At 44.5% G+C, this 12,102-nt stretch overlaps 1 pseudogene; it reads right to left on the bottom strand.

Moving 5' to 3' along the window:
• Positions 1-280: 280 nt before the first annotated feature.
• LOC112260886 lies at positions 281-11,382 on the bottom strand (annotated as a pseudogene).
• Positions 11,383-12,102: the final 720 nt, after the last annotated feature.

Below are 12,102 nucleotides of genomic sequence, written 5' to 3'. Positions count from 1 at the left end.
TGGCGACCGTGTCAGCGTGCACTGCGCCCGGCCCGCCACAGGAGTCGCTAGTGCGCAATGACACAAGGATATCCCTGCAGCCGGCTGCGACAGAGCCTGGACTCGAACCCAGAATCTCTAGTGGCACAGCTAGCAGTGCCTTAGACCCCTGTGCCACTCGGGGGGCCCTAAACACACACTTTCTTTGCATGAGAGAGTCCATAGCATCTCTCACATCCAGAGATGCTTTTATAAATCATCAAAGCCTACTTCTTTCAGGTATTTGAGTGAAAATGGCTTACAAAATACCCAGAACAACAAATGAGAATAAAAAATAAAAACATCACTCAGGTGGGCAGCACTATACTTGATTTCTGTAGAAAACATTAATTTCACACTTCCAAAAAGATTCCTGCACATTTGAAAGGACATGCAAACACAAAATGGGGGAATTTTATCAGATATAAATATAATCTTTCTTCCTTGAGGCCCCCAGATAGTATTGCATAAAGAAAAACAATAAACAAATTACACCCCAAGCTATAAACAGATAAACATCAGATAAGATTGTCTGTGCAGTACGTGGGAGTGTTGGAGTGTATGTCTGTGTGTGTGCTGTGTTTGAGAAAGAGTTATGTTAGTACAAACTGGAGTGACTTGACATAAGACGTTGAGTGAACATTGACCTGAATTGACAAAAAAGTCAATGGCTTACTAATTCACTTAGAGAGGAGCAGAGACTATATATGAATTACACTAGAACAGAGCTAGACTTGCAGTCATCTCCAGAACCTTCACTCTGAAATAACCACAGCACCCACATCTGGGAAAACTGTAGCTCCTCCTGCTGCCACATCACTCATCTAGAATCGAGAAAACAAGAACTAGTCATCCACTATTATCTTATTGGAATCTTCCCTAATGTATTTATTTTAGGTGGGTGGGGGTAAACATGGAAGCAGTCCCATGCATATAGAGATAATCACATAGAAGAGCCAGGTTGCTATGCGGTTTCCAGTTCCCAGCTCTTTAAAGGCATCAGGCTCATCTGTCTGTAGAGAGAAAGAGACTAGGTTATCAATGACATGATCAATATGAGCAAAAATGGCACATCCTATATGTAATCCAAAAACGTCTTACAGCAATAATGTGTCCAGTTATAAATCAGGGCTGCAGGGCAATACTAACCCATCCAAAGTCAAAGTGTGGCTCATACTGCCCTCCCACACCATAGTTTGCAACCTGAAAAGCAACAACAATTTGAATCGTGAGATCATTAATATTGTAAAAGTAACCGTCAACAATCCCAAACAATGACACAAACAAACACATATTACCTGCACCTCTTCTGCAGTGTCCATCGCCAGTCCTGTGAGGTCCTCAATCCGCTGGTTGATCTGGTCAATCAATGGGTGTTCATACGCTGTCAGCCATGCACTGGGACAGGGGAAGGGCACAGGGGTTCATGGAAAACAGGTCAAATACAGGGTATATAAATTGTCACCGGGGGGCAGTAGAGTCACTATAGGACAGTAGTTATTACTGATGAACAGTATAGAAGAAAGAGAAACTAGACAAACCATGCTGCAAGCTACTGCTGAATAGGAAATATATAAACCACAGTAGGTTAATGCGTTACTTGCATTCGATAGATGAGCGGTGGGAGGAGCGTTGAGAGAGGAAGAGGAAGGACTTGAGAAAGCGGCCCGACAGTCTCCAATCAGCTCAGCATACAGTGGTGGGAGTGTCTGAAGTTTAGGAGTAACTCAATAAAGTCATGCGTTTCTTTATCTACTTTTAAAGAACGTATGCCTTCTATAGGTCAAAGCTTTCAGTTTGCAGTCATAATGTGAGCCATCCTTTCATTCAAAGACTTAATCATGGACACTCTTACTGACAGTTGTGGCTGCTTCGTGTGATGTATTGTTGTCTCTACCTTCGTGCCCTTTGTGCTGCTGTCTGTACCCAATAATGTATGTACCATGTTTTGTGCTGCTACCATGATGTGCTGCTGCCATGTTGTGTAGCTACCATGTTGTCATGTGTTGCTGCCTTGCTATGTTGTTGTCTTACATCTCTCTTTATGTAGTGCTGTGTTGTCTCTCTTGTCATGATGTGTGTTTTGTCCTATATTTTTATAGTATTTTTTATTTTGAATTCTAGCCCCCGTCCCCACATCAGGCCTTTTGCCTTTTGGTAAGGCCGTCATTGTAAATAAGAATTTGTTCTTAACTGTCTTGCCTAGTTAAATAAAGGTTAAATAAAAAAATTAAAAAATAAATGTGGCCTGGGACAATTCTGGAGGTCACAGGCTTGGTTGATGACTTAAGGGGCACCAGAGGAGAGTCTTTCACCATCCACCCAGGCCCAGTAGTCTAAACTGCCCACTCCAATAGGGAGAGAGCCATTCTGACTGGGTGTCATGGCAATGACTTCTTTCATGTATCATATGAAGACATCACAATTTCTTAGTTCTCTCATTTTATGGTCCACAACATTATTTTCATTTTTCTGGGTCATGCACCACAAGCCTCAGTGTGCAAATAAAAATGGTAAAACCACAGACAATAGCATTCAAATGGTGGATTCTCTGCTTAATAGATTTGCCATACACTGCGTGAAGTGAGAGTTGTAGCAGTTGTGGTCGCAATGTTTTCAAGGCCAGCGGGCTAGAGTGTGAGTTTACGGCATCGGGATGAGGTCCAGGCCAAAGGCTTGGGTTCAGACATCTGTTCTCCACACACCATACATTTTTATTAGATACATTATTGAATCTCTCAGCCAATAAAATGACTCATCCTCCCCAGTGCAATACACTGTCTGTATTACTTAATACTGAAAATCAAAACTATGATGAGTGTTTGTCTATGTGATGTCTCAGTAAATTGATTTATTAGAAGTTGCTGTTGGGGGAGTGAAGACAGTAAAACAATTAATTGGACATGATACAGTGCTGGTTAGGTCAAAAGGCTCTCTTTCTACAAATTCTCTCCCCTGCTATTACTGCTCTCCCACTTTGACCTCGTTGTCAATTCAAATGAGGTTCACGCTCAGTTCACCACACACACAGTTGCACATACTTCCACATGAACACACAGAAGCAGACACAGACAGACACACACATGCACACACTCTAGCAAACACACACACAAATAAGCACTAATTTGCAGTAATAGGCAGGGACAGAAAAAACAAAGTGATGTGGGGTGGTGGAATGGTTGGTTCTATTATTAAAAAGAGGAAGTTTGTTTTTTAAAGTATCTTTGACTTATGACTGGCATGTTCCCATACAATCAGTAGTCTTACCATAGATTTGGGTTGTGTGTGTATTAGATCTCCACAAGGGGGCACTCACTGTTCAACAGGATCATATATATATATATATATATATGAGAGAGAGCGAGAGAGAGAGAGAGAGAGAGAGAGAGAGAGAGAGAGAGAGAGAGAGAGAGAGAGAGAGAGAGAGAGAGAGAGAGAGAGATTCACTGCAGGAAAAGGTGGTGAGGTGGCCCTAAATACTCAAAGACCTGCCGAAACATGGATAGGACATCCTGGGGATGCAGGTCAGGGTGGTATGAGATGGATAGAGACCAGAGGCGATGGGGAGTCTCTGGAGCCCCTAATGTATTATGCCCTTTGACCCCTTACCTCTTGGAGACTCTGTACAGGGCCGTGGTGAGTTTCCCAGTTAGAGGGTCATGTACTCTGGCGTGCCTTGGCTAGTTCCCCGGGCACAAGAAAAAACAAGGAAGGAAACAAAAGAAAGGGAGAGAGGTGTAACATACACAACACAACAATATAGGAAGTAGAGGGAAACGGGAAGTGAAAGAAACAGAAAGAGGAGAAAGATAAGCAGATCTGGTCAATGTTATTCTGACATTATGCCAGGGGTTGTTTCAGGGCCAGTCCTTTCACCCAAGGTTAGAATCAATTAATGGTTTATGCTGTAGATTAGGAGAATGCTAAACTAGTGATTACATTAGTGATAAAAGGAACAGATGATTTGTGAAAGGACTGCTCCTGACACACCCTTAGTTGGCCAAAAGCAACTATGTTAATATGAACAACTACATCTTTACACCCATACGTTTATCCTCCCCCCCTCCACTGGGTTAAAATCCTAGAGCAGCTGTAACTCCTGAGCAGAAGCACATTTTCACCACTTTCAGGCCCTACACTCTTCTCTCCTTTTTATTAGTTTATACTCTGAACCTCTAGAACGCCCTTGGAATCTTCTAGAATCTGACTTATGGTTAGACTAACAAAATTTGTCAGAGAGAGTGGAGGAGGGTCTAGTCAAAGTAAGATTCTGTGCTTCTGCAGAGGAGTCTTCAAGCCTAGTATGGAGGGAGGAATGCGGACCGGACTCAGAGGCATAGGCCAGTGGCAGGCGTAAGAGGAGGGGATTGAGGTGGGGTGAGAATGGGGAGATGTGTGCACCCCTCCTGCTCCACTCCTCCCCTCGACCCCATCCTCTCCTGCTGCCTGCACCTGGCTGTGCTTTACCTCTTGCTGATCCTGTAGGGGGCAGTCTCGAGCACACCAGTGATGGGGTTGGAGATGATGGCCCGGCGGAGCTGTAAGCCAGGGAGAGGGGGTTTACAGGATATCCTGACACCACCTTCATAGCCCAACTCCATGCACCAGCCTCTGCTCTGGGTGGGCTTAAAGGGCTCAACCTACCTCCACTTTCATGGTTCTTTGATATAAGTCAATTCTCATTGACTCGATTAATGCATACTGTGTCAAGAGTGTTTATGTTTAGCATTAACATTGCCCATTCGTTCTGCCTTCCAAAGGCCTCGAAGCTGCAGATACACAGCTGCAGCTGGTCAGACAGTTACTAGTATGAGTATCTTGATTACCCCAGAGCAACGACACAGAAATTACACTTCTGTAGGACCATGAAACCCTTCCATCACACACTTCTGTGTGGCCATGACACCCTTCTGAACCATTATTTCCTCAATGTAACACACACACACATCCCCGACAGAGAGTGGAACTTACCCTGGGCTTGGCCAGCTCTTCGACCTTCTCGATCTCGCTGTGAGAGATGATGTCATGGTAATGGACGATGTAGGGCCGGTCCCACTCGTCCTCCTGCTTCACCGGGCTCAACAGGTACTTGGGGTGACTGTGGTTGTCATGGTAACAGCAGAAAAGCTGGCTCTGTCTGCGGGGGGTCTACAAGGCAGAGATGGGGAGGGTGGAGGTAAGAAGACAGATAGATTGACAGATAGATTGCCATAGAGATAAAGACACAAGAAGAGATGGAGCTAGAAACTGGACGTTACTCTTTGATGACGATAACTTGTGTTCAACTAACACACACACATATGCACAACCACATTAAGACACACTCTAAACCCATTTATATGAGCTCAACCTTTCACTGTGTGTGTGAGTAACTCCTCCTCACCAGCTTGATGCCCTCCCCTCGACAGAGCATCTCATAAATCTCCCTCTCTGGGACAGGCTCCCGGAGGTGCATCTTCTCCTTGGAGGCATCACTCGTCTGTCTCTTCGTTCGCCCCTTGCCCTCATTCTGGGCCTTCTGGGCCTCCTCGGCCTGGGCCTTCCTCTGCTTTGAAACTCAAAGTACTTCAGGTTGCCGTTGGCACGCTGGTGTTCCGGGTCTGGAGTGAGGAGAGAGAGAGAGGGGACAGTGAGATGAAATGCTGATGCTCATACAGTAACAAAACAAGGAAAACTTTATCTCATTTTTAAGATTCATGCTCAGCGCTACTGACTATCTGGATGACTAACTTCAGATCCTACTGCCACCTGGGACATTTTATGAGTAATCCTCTATCCCAGTTTATGCTGGGCATACAGGACAGTATCTGTTGTTCAATGATTCACCTGGAGGGCATCATATTCCCTCAGTACTTGTTAACAGTTCAGGTCCTTCAGTGTGCTCTCATTTTCACTCCTTTAACTTTCTTTGTGTGTCCTAAGTTTTACCCCACCCCCAGTGTGCCTGGTTTAATTCTGAGCCATGTTAGGGTATCTCACCCAGTATGAGCAGCCTCTTGGTGAGCTCCAGGGCCCTGCCTAGCTCTCCCTGTTGGTAGATGGCATAGCTGAGGTAGTCCAGCACGGTAACCTTGTCCATGGTGGACTCCTCTCCTTCGTCCAGTTGCTTCAGGGCCTGTTCCATCCACAGCTCAGTGTGGTAGTAGTCCACCCTGCTGTAGGCAATCTTCCCCAGCTCAAAGCAGTCCTCCACCGTCATAGGGCTCTTGTGCCTCACTCCTGTGGATGAGTCAGTGGTTACAAATTTACAAATTACAAAAGGCCTCAAGTTCTCTCTCTAGCACTCCCTAACCCCTTACCTGGCAGGTCTCCTGTAGAGATTATGTTGGTATACAGCCTGTAAGTGTCCTAAAGTCTGAGAAGGGCCTTGGCTGCGCCTGTCTGGTCCTCGTCTATAAGGAAGTGTTTCCTCTGGAGGGTTAGGTTAGAGATGAAGCCTGATAGAAAGATAGAGATTGATTGATCATTGATGAGGATGCTCACTGTGAGTATACAAAAGACAAACAAACATTGCAGCAAATCTCTAAGATTAACACTTATCTGTCGTTGCTGTTTTGTGACTACTTTCAACATCCTTTTCATTCCTTCTAATGTGACCCTCATTGTGTAATAATGTCTAACCGTCTGTGGTGTCCTTCAGCACCAGGCTCTCCAGGTCTCCCCATTCTGTGTTCAGCCTCTTCATCAGTTTGAAGGCGTTGACCGGGTGTCCCAGGAAGCCCTCGGGATCCTGCATGGCTGTGGCTGACAACACATCCAGCTTCTCTGCCCACCTAGGAGAGGGTTTGGGAGAAGAGACGCAATTCAGCAACACTGTTTGTGTGTGTGTGTGTGTGTGTGTGTGTGTGTGCGAGCGTGCGTGCGTGCGTGTGCATGTGTGTCTGGACACTCACAGTTTGACCTGGTTCAGCTTCTTCTCCTCTGCCGTGATATAATCATTCAGTGAAGTGACCAAGTCTTTCTCTGTGTACAACAGATCTGTCATGTGACCTAAGGGAGGAAAATACACACACACATTATCAAACTTTATTTTAAGTGTATCTAAACCAATAATACACATAGAGATAAGGAATACATTGTGTACAGTATAATTCAACTTCCGGGTAGATAGCAATCACAGTATGTGCTTGACATTTCAGACAGCCAGAGAATTTATTTCATTGGAGCAGTGAGGGCAGACCAAACTGGGGCATTAAGGGCAGACCAAACCGGTTTCTATTTCATCGGAGAGGGAGGAGCCTCACCGATGGATGTGTAAAAGTCACTATGGGCTGAGAAAGTCTGGAGCAGGCAGCTCAATACCGGTAAACACCACCAACACCGTCGCTCCATCCTGGACATACTGGGAGAGAGAGAGACAGAAACAGAGAGAGGTGAAGGAGAGAGAAAGAGAGATATAGAGAGAGGGGAGGGGAGGCAGAGAGAGGAAGAAAGAGGAGGTGAGAATGAGGGTTAGTGAAAGAAGGACAGTGCATGCATGCTGTTTTTTCACTCAAATAATCTATCAGCTAATGTACTAGAAAAAGTCATGATTTACAGGGTAGTTCCCTTATGACAGAATGCACTAAGCACGGACCAATGTCGACGTCTTTTGGAAGTCTTTTTTTAAGATATTTATTTGTGCGGTCCACACAGGCCTTAATTTCAACGCCCACAGACGTCCAGTCTGGACTACCCTATATTTGGCCCAAACATAGACGTCTATAATTGGTTCAGATTAGGTTCGGTGTGGGCTGGCCTTGATTAGTCACAAACATAGACGTCTAAGTTCGGACAGCACAGTACAGCACAGTACAGTAGAGCATAGTAGAGTAGAGAACAGAACAGAAAAGTAAAGGAGAGTAGAGTATAGTATAGTACAGTATGGTACAGTATGATACAGTAGAGCACAATAAAATACAGTATAGTTCAGTACAGTACAGTACAGCACAGGAGAGTATAGAACAGTATAATGAACTGTATTGTACCCTAATTTACTCTAATGTACTCTGCTCTACTGAATTAAACTCTACTGTACTGTACTCTACTGAATTAAACTCTACTCAACTGTACTGTACCGTATTGTACTGTACTCTGCTAAATAAAACTCTACTGTCCTGTACCGTACCATACTGTGCTCAACTGTACTCTACTGTGCGGTACTGTACTGTGCTGTTCAAACTTGTGAAACATAGACTAGATGTCTATGATTAGTCTAGATTTCGTCTTGTCCGGACGGAGCACATTTGTGACTGGTTTCAGGACACTAGGCGAATGTCGCGCGTCACTAATTCACAGGAGAGGCATTTGAAAGTAAATATTATTTTTTTTTCATCAAAATGCGTTTTTGTCAGAAATGCTTTCTGGAACATGTGAACTTTCATGTGCCTAAATAACAAACGTGTATGCCATCTGTAAATACGAATACAATTGTTAAAATATGAGCCTAGTTGGTTTAGCCACGGAAAAAGACATGAACCTTCCCGCTAGTCATGATTGGCTGAGATAATGGATGGGTTGGAATGTAAGCATGATAGCTAAGGAGGTGGAGAAAATTCAGGCGTTTGATTGCAAATATGTGGAGAAACTAGAAAAGAGGACACACAGAAGGCTGTTGTAATCCGGAGGCGGGTGTTTTATACATCTTCAAATTAAGGGCAACCATGGCATCCATGACAGAGGGAGAAGCGTTCATCCATGTATATGGGCAAGAGAGTCTAGGTAGCTACATTTTTAGTTATTGTACGTTTCTATTCAGTCAGAAAGTCATTTTCATTGCAAGTTAAAGTGTACTGTTAAAAAGCTAAGGTTTGAAAAATTAAAGGAGAGCCGCACACTCTAGGAGCTCAGAGGCAATAATTGAATAACCTAATATCCAACGTTTCGACAGGAAAGCTGTCTTCATCAGGGTATAATGACAAATACTGCGGGGTGACGATTTTACAGTATATAGTGTCAAAGGACACACACAGGTGTCTGTAGTCATGGCCGGGTGTGGCCTGATATCATTGGTTCATTCTCAGATATAAAAATAACATACTTAAAACATGAATGGATAGCATACGATCATAGATACAATTTTGCTACATAGGCCTACAAACATTTACAATGAATAGCAGAATCACAAGAATGGCTTCAGATCAATGTCTACGTTGAGCCCGAAGGGAGCAAGAGATTTTAAATTAAAGATCCAGGCAACCTCTCGTTTTATCAATAAATTGTCGAGGTCACCCCCTCTCCTAGGGAGGGTGACATGTGTGATGCCAATATAACGTAGGGACGAAATCGAGTGGTTTTCTTCCAAAACGTGGGCAGCAACTGGGTAAGTCAAGTTTTTGCACTTAATGGTGCTATGATGCTCTGAAAACCATACTTTTAATTTGTGCTTTGTTTTACCCACATAATTTTTACCACAAGGACAAGGTATAAGATAAATAACTGACTTAGTGGAGCATGTGATTACACATTTGAACATTCAAAGCAGAATTACTTTTCCATTGTTCCTCTACAATCGTGTATGATATGCCATTTCTTTACTTTTATACAATGTAAAAAAAAAAAAAAAAGATTTCAAATTTTGCTACATAAGACCGAATCGAACAGGTCGGTCACATTTGTACTTGTTTGGGGTGGAGGTCATGAAATAATACCCAGCATGCTTTGCAATTGTTTGTTTTTACTTTACATTTTGGTCATTCAGCAGACTCTCATCCAGAGCAATTTACAGTCAGTGCATTCAACTAAGGTAGATAAACAACCACATATCACAGTCAAAGCAAGAATAAAAAAATTATGTAACTGTTACTGATAATGTTATTGTAGTTCAAGTGGTTTGGTGGTTTACACCCTTGGTATTATTGGCCAACGTGCAATCATTAGAAAACAAACTGGATGATCTACGATTAAGACTATCCTACCAACGGGACATTAAATACAGTAATATCTTATGTTTCACCGAGACATGGCTGAACGACGACACGTATAATATAGAGCTGGTTGGCATCTCTGTGTATCGGCAGGACAGAGCAGCTATGTCTGGTAAGACGAGGGGCGGGGGTGTGTGTCTATTTGTCAATAACTGCTAGTGCGCGATGTCTAATATTAAAGAAGTCTCAAGGTATTGCTCGCCTGAGGTAGAATACCTCATGATAAGCTGAAGACCACACTATCTACTAAGAGAGTTCTCATCTAAATTATTCGTAGCAATCTATTTACCACCACAAACCAATGCTGGCACTAAGACCACACTCAACGAGCTGTATAAGGCAATAAGTAAATAAGAAAATGCACATTTAGAAACGCTCCTAGTGGCCAGGGACTTTAACGCAGGCAAACTTAAATCCTTTTGGCATCATTTCTCCCACCTTGTCACATGTGCAACTAGAGGAGAAAAAAAAACTCTAGAGCACATTTAATCCATACACGGAGATGCATACAAAGCTCTCCCTCACCCTCCATTTGGCAAATCGGACCATAATTCTATCCTCCTGATTCGTGATTACAAGCAAAAATTAAAGCAGGAAGCACCAGTGGCTCGCTGACAAAATTTCGTGACCACCACAGCCCTAGTCATGACTGACCTTGGATAACCAGACTAAGTGTCAACATCCTATGCCAATAGAATTATACCTTCCTGTGTCTGACCAAAGTGAGCCTTCTGGTACACACACACAAACGTTTTAGCACTTATTCAACAGGTTTTTCTATGGAGACAGCCGAATAACCCTTTTAGGTTCTAGATAGCACCATTTTTCTAAGAGTGTACTGTCTGAGGCTGAGCTTTGTTTCATGTTTACCTGAAATCTCTTTCAAGCACATCACCTGATATGATATATACTAACTGATCTGTTACGGGCGCACAGAATAGGCCATAGAGAAATTTGACTTGGCACTTAAAACATAGATAAGGAGGCTTCATTCCTGTGGTTTTCAAGGAATGTTGTGAAGCACCCATGTCTGTACAGGTATTCATTGGCCACCTATGTTGTGTTGACAGTCCTGTCGTAAATCTTTATCATTGACCATGCTTGTCCTAAAAAGACCCCACTAGTAACACCATCTCCTCCCAAGGAGCCACCATTGGTAGACACGAAGAGTTACTTCGAGGTCTTCTGGACGGATTCCAGACCTTGGCAGAAAGCCATGACTGTGTCTTGAATACATTGCTGGAGCAATTCCGTGGATTATCTGTGAGGAAGCCGGCCACGACAGTAGCCTTCCAGCCCCCGAGTAACACCGCTGTCAGCAGTGCATCTAAGAATGTTAATGTTAAGCCGGACGCACTTTTACACCACTATTTCCCCGCTTCTACACCCTCGAGACCATTCTTCCTACCTTGTGCCTGGTGGCTACCCTCGTCTGGGGAATAGAGTCCATGAGGTCCATGAGCTCGGGTGGGGGGGGGATGTTTGTCCCAGATGCTGGCCGCTCCCCTGTCTTGGAATGGGCTCATTCATCCAGGCTTGCCTGCCACCCTTGCTCTTGTTGGACCCTGGCCTTTGTGCGACAACGCCTTTGTGCGACAACGCCATCGTTCCAGACGTCTCCGCGTTCGTCGCCGCCTGCACCATGTGCTCAGAACAAGACTCCACGGTAAGCTCCGGCTGGCCTCCTTCAACCTCTTCCTGTCCCTCACCGTCCCTGGTCACATATATCTCTGGACTTCGCCAATTGTCTCCCTCCGTCTGACGTAAACACCACAATCCTCACAGTGGTGGACAGGTTTTCCAAAGCCGCCCATTTCATTCCCCTCCCCAAGCTACCTTCTACTAAGGAGATGGCCCAGCTCATGGAGCAGCATGTCTTCCAGATCCATGGACATCCGGTGGACATGGTTTCTGACCGTTGTCCTCATTTCTAGTCCCTGTTGCGGAAGGCGTTCTGCACACTCATTGGGTTGTCGGCCAGCCTCCGGGTTTCATCCCCAATCCAATGGCCAGTCGGAGCGTGCCATTCAGGACCTGGAGACAACACTTTGGTGCCTCGTCTCGGCCAACCCCACCACCTGGAGCCAGCAACTCGTGTGGGTGGAGTATGCTCGGAACACCCTTCCCTGCTCGGCCGCTGGACTGTTGCCCTTTGAGTGCTCTGTGGGTTATCAGCCCC

Source organism: Oncorhynchus tshawytscha, linkage group LG01, assembly GCF_018296145.1.
Source record: "Oncorhynchus tshawytscha isolate Ot180627B linkage group LG01, Otsh_v2.0, whole genome shotgun sequence".
Taxonomy (NCBI): Eukaryota; Metazoa; Chordata; class Actinopteri; order Salmoniformes; family Salmonidae; genus Oncorhynchus; species Oncorhynchus tshawytscha.
The sequence above is the reverse complement of the archived record's forward strand: the minus strand, read 5'-3'. Positions and strand labels throughout refer to the sequence as shown.